The sequence below is a fragment of the Lithobates pipiens genome, unplaced genomic scaffold (genome assembly GCF_037356315.1).
Source record: "Lithobates pipiens isolate NorthernLeopardFrog02 unplaced genomic scaffold, aLitPip1_a1.2 Scaffold_16, whole genome shotgun sequence".
Lineage (NCBI taxonomy): Eukaryota > Metazoa > Chordata > Amphibia > Anura > Ranidae > Lithobates > Lithobates pipiens.
The window spans coordinates 643981205-643991152 of record NW_027507748.1 but is presented as its reverse complement, the minus strand read 5'-3'; the positions used below and the strand labels follow the sequence as shown (position 1 = coordinate 643991152).

The 9948-nt window shown below is 41.1% G+C and overlaps 1 pseudogene; it reads left to right on the top strand.

Moving 5' to 3' along the window:
- The first annotated feature begins 504 nt into the window (after positions 1-504).
- Positions 505-816, top strand: LOC143984499 (thioredoxin pseudogene; annotated as a pseudogene).
- The last annotated feature ends 9132 nt before the right edge of the window (positions 817-9948 follow it).

Here is a 9948-nt window from a genome sequence, read left to right as displayed (position 1 = left end):
CACATATTAGTACAGCAACTCTTCTTGTTCTTTTTCATAGCAAGTAAATAATGGAATCCAACCATGCGCAACATGTCATCATTGAGTTCTTGATGAAGGAAAGGTGTAAGCTGTCTGACAAGGCTTCTGAATGTTTACAGAGATGACACTATTGACAAAAGTGACCAATGACAAGACATTGCTTTTGTCAAAGGTGTCCTCTCTGTAAACACTCTTTAGTCCTTTGTGAATGTCAGATGGTCTGCACCCCTTCTTCGTCAAGAACTCAATGACACCACATTGCTTCTGCTTAGAATCCATTGTTAACATGCAATGAAAAAGAAAAATAGTTACTATAGTGGAAGATTTGCACTATCACTATGTGAAATGTAAATGATCTATGTAAGTTAATAAAAAAGTTTTGTCCACGTTCTAGGGACAGTTTGTCTCCGCCTACACCCCTCATGTGTATATCTGGAGGGCAGGGTCTGCTCAGTACACGTTGTAGTCTAGCAGTGGGCAATCATGCTGAAGCAAATAGAGAGCGCAAAAGACTTTGAAGAGTTCTTGACATTTGCGGGTGACAAACTGGTCGTCGTTGATTTCACTGCAGTCTGGTGTGGACAGTACAGAAGGATGGCTCCCATATATGAACTTTCCAAAACATTTTCTCATGTATTCTTTTGTAAAGTAGATGTGGATGACAGAGCGGATCTATCAGCATCGTGTAACATCCAAGCCATGCCTACTTTTCAGTTTTACAAAAACAAAAAAAAGATTGGGGAATTTTCTGGTGCAGATAATGCCAAGCTTAAGGAAACCACTAGGCTGAAATGAGAGAAGCATGTGAAGGTACTGAAATCTGCCCAAATCTGAAAGACTATCCTTTTTTTAAAGATGATTTTATTGGGTTTTTTGATATGTAAATACAAAGTACAATAAAAAGCAAATGTACAATGGTAAAAAAAAAGAAAAAGTTATGTCCATTCTTACATTACTTTCGGGATAGCCCTTGTATTTGCTTTATGTTAATTTTAAAGCTCTTCAATGTGTTCTTGATGCATCTATGTGCATTTTTTATGTGTCCAGAGGTGAAATTTCTATGTGGTTTCAATGTGTTTAGCTCACCAAATTATTATTTTAAAATCTCACACCACTCAAAAGGCCCATGTCACATAGACTATGTACTTGCAGCGATTTGTAGCAGCTACAGAATTGTTCTCCTTAGAGTTTTTTCGGTAAAAAAAAAGAATTGCAGTCCAAGTAAGGCCTGTGCCACTGAAACTCTAAATAAATTGTAGCACAATGACTGAGCAATTGACTTTTTGCAACATTTGGACCTAACAACAGAATTTCCAGTTTCAATAGCTATTCGTGTTATTCATTGCAGCTGCTGATTATCATGCATTGATAAGCATTCTTGGGAACTTGCCGGATTTTTTCTGGCAATGCCGAATTCCTTCAATGTAGTGGATTGCCATCTCCATAACAGCTGTGAGCATTCTGCTTTGTAGAGACAGCTCGTTTGCATCATTTGTGATGATGGCAATGGTTAAAGGCTGTCAACAATAGTGGGGTGGAGTTTTGTAACCCCATTCATTGGCCACAGTAAGGCCTGGCTCACTTCCTTAGTAGTGACAAGCCAACATTGCCATGAATCAGGGGTCAAGTCCTGGGAAAAAAAGTGTGGGAACTCCCACCCAAGATCCATTCCCCCACCAAAAAAAAAAAAAAAAAAAAGGTACGCTCATATGCATATATACTGCACAGAAAATACAGTACAACATTTATTGTAAAGTGCCAGTTTACAAAAACAAAATAACGTGTCAAACAAAACAATCAACACAATGGGTGATGATCTTTCCCTCGCAGGGAATTTCTACCACAAATACACCCTGTTCCAAATTCTGTTACACAGCCCATTAGAAAATATCCCACAAACAGGAATAAGTATTGGCAGAGTATTGAAGAGTATTGGCAGGGTATTGCAGAGTATTGATAGGGTATTGCAGAGTATTGGCAGGGTATGTATTGCAGAGCATCGGCAGGGTATGTATTGGCAGGGTATTGCAGAGTATTGGCAGGGTATTGCAGAGTATTGATAGGGTATTGCAGAGTATTGGCAGGGTATCGCAGAGTATTGGCAGGGTATTGCAGAGTATTGGCAGGGTATCGCAGAGTATTGGCAGGGTATTGCAGAGTATTGGCAGGGTATGTATTGGCAGGGTATTGCAGAGTATTGATAGGGTATTGCAGAGTATTGGCAGGGTATTGCAGAGTATTGGCACAGTATTGCAGAGTATTGATAGGTTATTGCAGAGTATTGGCAGGTTATTGCAGAGTATTGGCAGGGTATGTATTGTAGAGTATTGGCAGAGTATTGTAGAGTATTGGCAGGGTATGTATTGGCAGGGTATTGCAGAGTATTGGCAGGGTATGTATTGCAGAGTATTGATAGGGTGTGTATTGTAGAGTATTGATAGGGTATTGCATAGTATTGGCAGGGTATTGCAGACTATTGGCAGGGTATTGCAGAGTATTGGCAGGGTATGTATTGCAGAGTATTGGCAGGGTATTGCAGAGTATTGATAGGGTATTTATTGCAGAGTATTGGCAGGGTATTGCAGAGTATTGATAGGGTATGTATTGCAGAGTATTGGCAGGGTATTGCAGAGTATTGGCAGGATATTGAAGAGTATTGGAAGAATATTGAAGAGCATTGATAGGGTATTGCAGGGTGTGTATTGGCAGAGTATTGGCAGGGTATTGCAGAGTATTGGCAGGGTATGTATTGCAGAGTATTGGCAGAGTATTGCAGAGTATTGACAGGGTATTGCAGAGTATTGGCAGGGTATTGGCAGAGTATTGGCAGGGTATTGCAGAGTATTGGCAGAGTATTGCAGAGTATTGGCACAGTATTGCAGAGTATTGATAGGGTATTGCAGAGTATTGGCAGGGTGTTGCAGAGTATTGGCAGGGTATGTATTGCAGAGTATTGGCAGGATATTGAAGAGTATTGGCAGGATATTGAAGAGTATTGATAGGGTATTGCAGGGTGTGTATTGGCAGAGTATTGGCAGGGTATTGCAGAGTATTGGCACAGTATTGCAGAGTATTGATGGGGTATTGCAGAGTATTGGCAGGGTATTGCAGAGTATTGATAGGGTATTGCAGAGTATTGGCAGGGTATTGCAGTGTATTGATAGGGTATTGCAGAGTATTGATAGGGTACTGCAGAGTATTGGCAGGGTATGTATTGCAGAGTATTGGCGGGGTATTGCAGAGTATTGGCGGGGTATTGCAGAGTATTGATAGGGTAGTGCAGAGTATTGATAGGGTACTGCAGAGTATTGATAGGGTACTGCAGAGTTATGGCAGGGTATGTATTGCAGAGTATTGGCGGGGTATTGCAGAGTATTGGCGGGGTATTGCAGAGTATTGATGAGTATTGGCAGGGTATTGCAGAGTATTGATGAGTATTGGCGGGTATTGCAGAGTATTGGCGGGGTATTGCAGAGTATTGATGAGTATTGGCAGGGTATTGCAGAGTATTGATGAGTATTGGCGGGTATTGCAGAGTATTGGCGGGGTATTGCAGAGTATTGGCGGGGTATTGCAGAGTATTGGCGGGGTATTGCAGAGTATTGATAGGGTAGTGCAGAGTATTGATAGGGTATTGCAGAGTATTGGCGGGGTATTGCAGAGTATTGGCGGGGTATTGTAGAGTATTGGCGGGGTATTGCAGAGTATTGGCGGGGTATTGCAGAGTATTGATAGGGTACTGCAGAGTATTGGCAGGGTATGTATTGCAGAGTATTGGCGGGGTATTGCAGAGTATTGATGAGTATTGGCGGGGTATTGCAGAGTATTGATGAGTATTGGCAGGGTATTGCAGAGTATTGATGAGTATTGGCAGTATGGATGAGTATTGGCAATTTGGCAGGGTATTGCAGAATGCAACTTACTTACACACTACTAGTGACTGACCTCCTGGTATTCTCTTCCCTTCTGTCCTGGGGGGAGAAGAACTAAGTAAACTCAAAGTGCAGCGGCTGTTTCCACAGGAGGCACTGGGTAGAGGGGAGCGGGAGGACAGTCCGGCGCGCGTGTGTCACACTGACGGTCTCGTGCCAGTGCGTGCCCACGCCGAAGTCATGTGACCGGTTGCTAGGCAGGGGCCGCTCCGCATCTAGCAACCGGTCACATGACTTCAGGGTGGGCACGCACAGTCACTCGGCGGCTGAGGAGCGGCGCGGACTACGCGCTGCATAGCCTCAGCCGGCCCGGCTCAGATAGCTAATGGGAACGGCGTTCCCGCTGTGGAAATAGTACGGGAACGCCGTTCCCATGCGTTCCCGCAGCACTCGAGCCCTGCCATGAATACTGTGGACAATGGGGAAGTGTTGAGTCCGCTGTGCTGTTAGTATCTGGCCTGTATTTGTGCCCCTGTTACTAGCATCTCATTGCTATGGATACCGCTGACATGGTAGGACATAAGCCAGCTTGCTGCATTATCGGAACCATGCTTGTGTTTGCACCATTAATGTCAGTGGGCAGTGTTTAACCACTACAATACAGGGCACTTTCGCCCCCTTCCTTCCCAGCCCAATTTTCAGCTTTCAATGACAATTTTGCTGTCATGCTACGCTGTACCCAAATGAAATTTTTATCATATTGTTTGCACAAATAGAGCTTTATTTTGGTGGTATTTATTCAGGACTCTGTTTTTTATTTTTTGTGACATAAGCGAAAAAATTGCGGAAATTTGGAAAAAAAAAAACAATATTTTCTACTTTCTATTTTAAAAGAAATCCAATAAAATCAAATTTTGTCATAAATTTAAGACAAAATGTATTCTGCTACATGTTTTTGGTAAAAAAAATTCCGTTAGGTGTATAATAATTGGTTTGTGTGATCATGGACATATCTACGCAAATGATCATGTACAGATGTGTACAGGTGATCACGGACATATGTGTGCAGATAATCATTAGGACATGTGATTTTAGTGGGACATATGTTTTTATTATTTGGGGACATGTGTTTCTATTATTTGGGGACATGTGTGTTTACACTGTGTTTTACACTAGGTTGGTGATTAGTGAGTAAAAAGCTGTAAAAGAGAGCTCATGCTCACTGATACCAGCCGGCTTCAGCAATCCGCTCTCCTCTCCTCAGCGACAACTTCCGTGTGAGGAGAGGAGAGCCGATTGCCTAGCAACCGGCTGTTTGTTTACATCACATGATGGCTGTGATTGGACAAGTCCATCATGTGATCAGGAGGGCCAATCACAGAGCCCTCCTGCCGATCTGAGATGCGCCGTGTCCGGGTGACATGAGCGCATCAGGATCGCACCGCTGCGTGGGCACGCCGTGTGCGATCCCCCTCCTTCTGAAGGATGTTCGGGAATGCCCAGTCAGAAGGAGAGAGCTCCCACCCAGCTGTATATATACATTGGCCGGGTGGGAAGTAGTTAAACAGGGAGACATGAGGCATGGTAATTTTTTTGACACATGGAGGCCCATATCAATACATACAAGAGGTTCTGACTGTATTTTACACTGTTGGATGATACCTTATATGATATATAGTCATGTGGTAACATCTAAGTTAAATGTCACGCTATTACCAAACCATTCCATGTGTACATAAACAATATATATATATATATATATATATATATATATATATATATATATATAGATATATATATATATATATAGATAGATATATATATATATATATATATATAGATATATATATATATATATATATATATATATATATATATATATCTATATATATATATATATATATATATATATATATAATATAGCTTTGCTAGGGGTTTGGTATACAATCTCCCTGTATAGTTTTGTTCATTACCTGACACAAGGGGAGTTAAATAAATTGCCCGCAATGTTGAGTTGCAGTGAACATTTTGGGGAAGACCATGTTCAATACCCAATAATAGCGAGTGTAGGCAGGTTTAATTTGCTTGTCTAACACTAGATGGCTTTGTATCTATATTGGCATAATAAAGGTAAATTGTGAGCAGGTGTTTAGTCCCCTTTTAGAGAAATCCCTCCTCTAGTGATGTAATGGATGGAGTTAGTGCCCATATAAATGCCAGTGGTGTGTGGGACCCAGTATAATTTGTGGTATGGGCACAGGACACCCTAGAACTGCTACCATGTTGCTCCACATATAGTTGATCTAAAGGGTCCTTTGCAGGGCTGAATTCCCTGGCAAGGAGGTACATATCGATTGCAGAGAAGCTGTAGCCTCCCTACGCGTTACGTAGTCATCATCCCCATGAAGAAGTCACGTAGTATGACGTAACGCGTAGGGAGTGGCCGTAGGACGTACCGGAAGTACAGTAGGACTGGCGGAAGTCGCCACGCCACCATTTTTACTTTTTCTTGCTGTGTTTTTTTCTATAATATGTGAGAGTCTGATTTTACTTGTTTATTAATAAACTGCTTGTTTTATTCTCAATATACTACACCATTGGAGCCTCCTCTTTCTCTCTCTCCCCCCCCCCCTCTTTTTTTGAGCTATTTACCACGGATCATTACGTTTGGGTTATCATTATAATACATGAGCTATTAATGGCCCTCTAGTGGCCGGATATAGAAATCATCTCCTATCTGGCACAGTAAAAGGATCCCTCTGGTGGCTGAATATGAGGAGTGAAGTGGGATATCTTCTGATTTTGTGATGAGCCTAATTTTCCTTTTTTAAGGTGAGAGTTCTGTGAGCCCTTTCTTCTGGGATTGTTTATCACCGTTTGATCATCTATTTCTCATCGTTGGTGTTTATGAATATATGGACTATCTATTTACATTTACATTGACTTTTTTACACGTTTTTTTGCACATAGCAATTTCTGGACTGTATTATTTTGGCATATTTTGCGCAGGACTTTTTTTCGTTTATCAATAAAAGAATTTTGTTCCCCCTAACCCTCAGCTGCAGGTCCTGTGACTAGGGACATATAGGAAGTATACATGAGAAAGTAATCCCAATGTTGTGATGCTCCCAAGGAGAGGATTGGAGGAGAGTAAAGATAGCTTAACTAAAAGATGTGTACTTGTGCTCTGCACTGAAGTGACTGCTACAGAATGTTTAACCTTGCACGTGGCATTCTGCGCCAAAGATTATGATGGCATATCAAATGTGAAATATCATAGGAAGTATTGTGAAGATGTAAGTTGCAGCAAGGTGGTGAAATGCATTTGTGTGTGGACATCTTTATTCTGAATATTAAGCTCTCTAGCTAGGGATATCATGAGTGGGCCACTGACCAGTAGCTGTGTGTCCAATATGGTGGCTGCAAAGGAAGAGGAATGGGTGCTCTATCCAAGGAGAAGAGTGGTGGAGACTGTACTTTTTGCCACCAGCATCTACCCAATCACAAACCCCCTTTACACATGTCTTCAACGCTAGGGGCAACCATTTTGGGTTAGCCAACATGTATGCAAGACTTATGAGAAAAAGGAGGAGGTGTTAGTGGGGTATGATTTGGTGGATCATGGAGGGTTGAGTCCCCTCATGACATTTTAGTTTGTGGGGTGTACCCACCTTGTCAGGCTAACCTAGAGGGGCGAATGGAAATTTCAGTTATTGGATCACAAGGTATACTACTCTGAAGGTAGCAGTAAAGTGTGACATTGTCAGGGCCCTGATACTGTTGATACTGTGTTAAACCAATTTTTTGTTCTTTGTTTCAGGTTATGCTTTTTACTTGGTATTGACTGAATTAATAATTATTCATGTTGATTTTTAAAACTATTCTCATTCAGTCTTTTTTTATTCAGTTCTCTTATCCTTATAATGCTACACCATCCTCGATTAAAGTGAATTGTTTTAACTCAACTACAGCATTCTTTTTGTGTTTTTCAGTTAAAGTGTGTGCTACCCCAACATTTTGTATTACTGATATGTGTCTGCTGTACCATGTACTTGTATGAGAAAGTATCCTCTCCTCTTTGCATTGCTTTCTTTATGTGAAATCCCTGGTGTTCCTGACAGTCCATCTGCTTTCTTATTAAAAAAACTGAACACACTAAGTAGAAGAACACACCACGATCAGTTCTCTAGCTGTGCTGGGAACTCAGCCTGTTCTCCAATGATCAGATTTGTCCTGACATGCCCCTTCTGCACAGCCTGTCACCGGAAAGCTTGGTGTGCTGCTGCTGCTTCTCCTCCCCCAGCTCTTATGCAGCTGCGAACAGAGGGAATGTGATCACTTATAAAAAAGGTAAAAAAAGGTATTTATATATATGTTTTATATCTATATAGACATGGTTTTCTCTTTCATTTCTATTTTAAACTGAATGGCTTGTTTTACACAGTGATTGTTTACAATCACTTTAGGTAGGAGTCAGTCTGACCCTATCACTGGTTATGATGTAAGTAAGGTAATAACAGCAATTACTGATATGACACATTGTAGAGACATATTGTAAACCAGTAGCAGCACATGACATTTTCTAGACACATTGCTGCTACTCTGCATGAAATGGCTAGTGCTTCAACCCTCTACAGCAGTGATTCTCAACCAGGGTTCCATGGAACCCAAAGATTCCTCCAGAGGTTCTTGATATATTTATTTAGTGCAATTTTGTTTTATCAACAGACCACCATTTCTCTGAAGAAGACCCCCCAGGGGGTTGAAACGCGTTAGGATTAGATATATATTCTTACTGTCATTATATTATACAGTGTAATTTATAGCTGTGTCTGTTAGTATACTTCCATGATATACTACTGTACTTTGTACATACGAGTTTGTTTTTTAAATGCTTAGGTGGAGCTCATGTCTTTTACCAAATATTAAAATATTTTTCATATTACTTCTACCTGCATCTATCATTGTCTCTTGCTGCCTAAAAACCCCGTTTGTGGGGGAATTTGTTCTGCTATGAGGTTCCTAGGGGGTTCCTTCAGCACTGGGCAATTTCTGCCTCTCAGATAAGTTCCCACTGACACCACTGATCTTTTTAGCTATCTGTAAGGAGGTAATTCTTCCCAATGACCACAAGGATAAGGACCATTCTTCCTACTGACCATCACACTAATGTATCATGAGTTGTATATTTCTAATTTTTAGCAGGGGTTCCCTGAGGTTGGAGAACTGTTTAAAGGGTTCCTCTGTGTTGAAAAGGTTGAGAAAGGCTGCTCTACAGTCTATAGGATGCATACTGACCTCCTGATGAATGTGTAGACTTCTCACTGCCAAGATAGCAAACAATGACATGCTAAAGGAGAAAAGAACTTGCAAGTCCCATCATGCCTTGTGAAAATATTCACCTTGCAAGTAGGAAGGGACAGGCTGGGTAACTCACGGCCCGGGTGACCATTGACCATCAATTGGGAAGGGGAGAATCAGGCAGGTGGCAACCGTAAACTGTGCAGGATCCAAAAAGAAGTACTTGGGCTGTATATACCCTACCATTGTCTGCAGTTCCCTCCAGTTCCCTCTCATACTTGTCAAACAACAGATTATATTCACCGTCACGGACCCTTTTGTGCCCAAACAAGCAGGCTTGGCTAGTGCTATATATAAAGTATATGTTCTTTTTGTTCTGCAGGAAACTATTAATTTCAGAAAGTATATAATTAACGTACACAACAGCCTACATATTACGTTAGTGCTGACACAGGTTCTTACACAGCTGGCATATAACATGATTAAGACAATTTGCCAGTTTTTTCATTTAATGTAAGTGAACAAGCCAGCGGCTAGAGGGATTGCCAAGAAAGAAATGCAATGATTGAGAAATCTTTCATTGGAAGGTTGACAGAATACAAAAAAGACAAAAGGAGCTTATGAAATAGATAAGAATGTCATTTCAATCTCAGATGTTATATAAATCTGTTTAATTATGCATCGCACATGATGAAAAAAACTGTGAATCGCTTTTGGGTGACACAGGGGGAGGTCTTACATGCTGTTAGGCTGA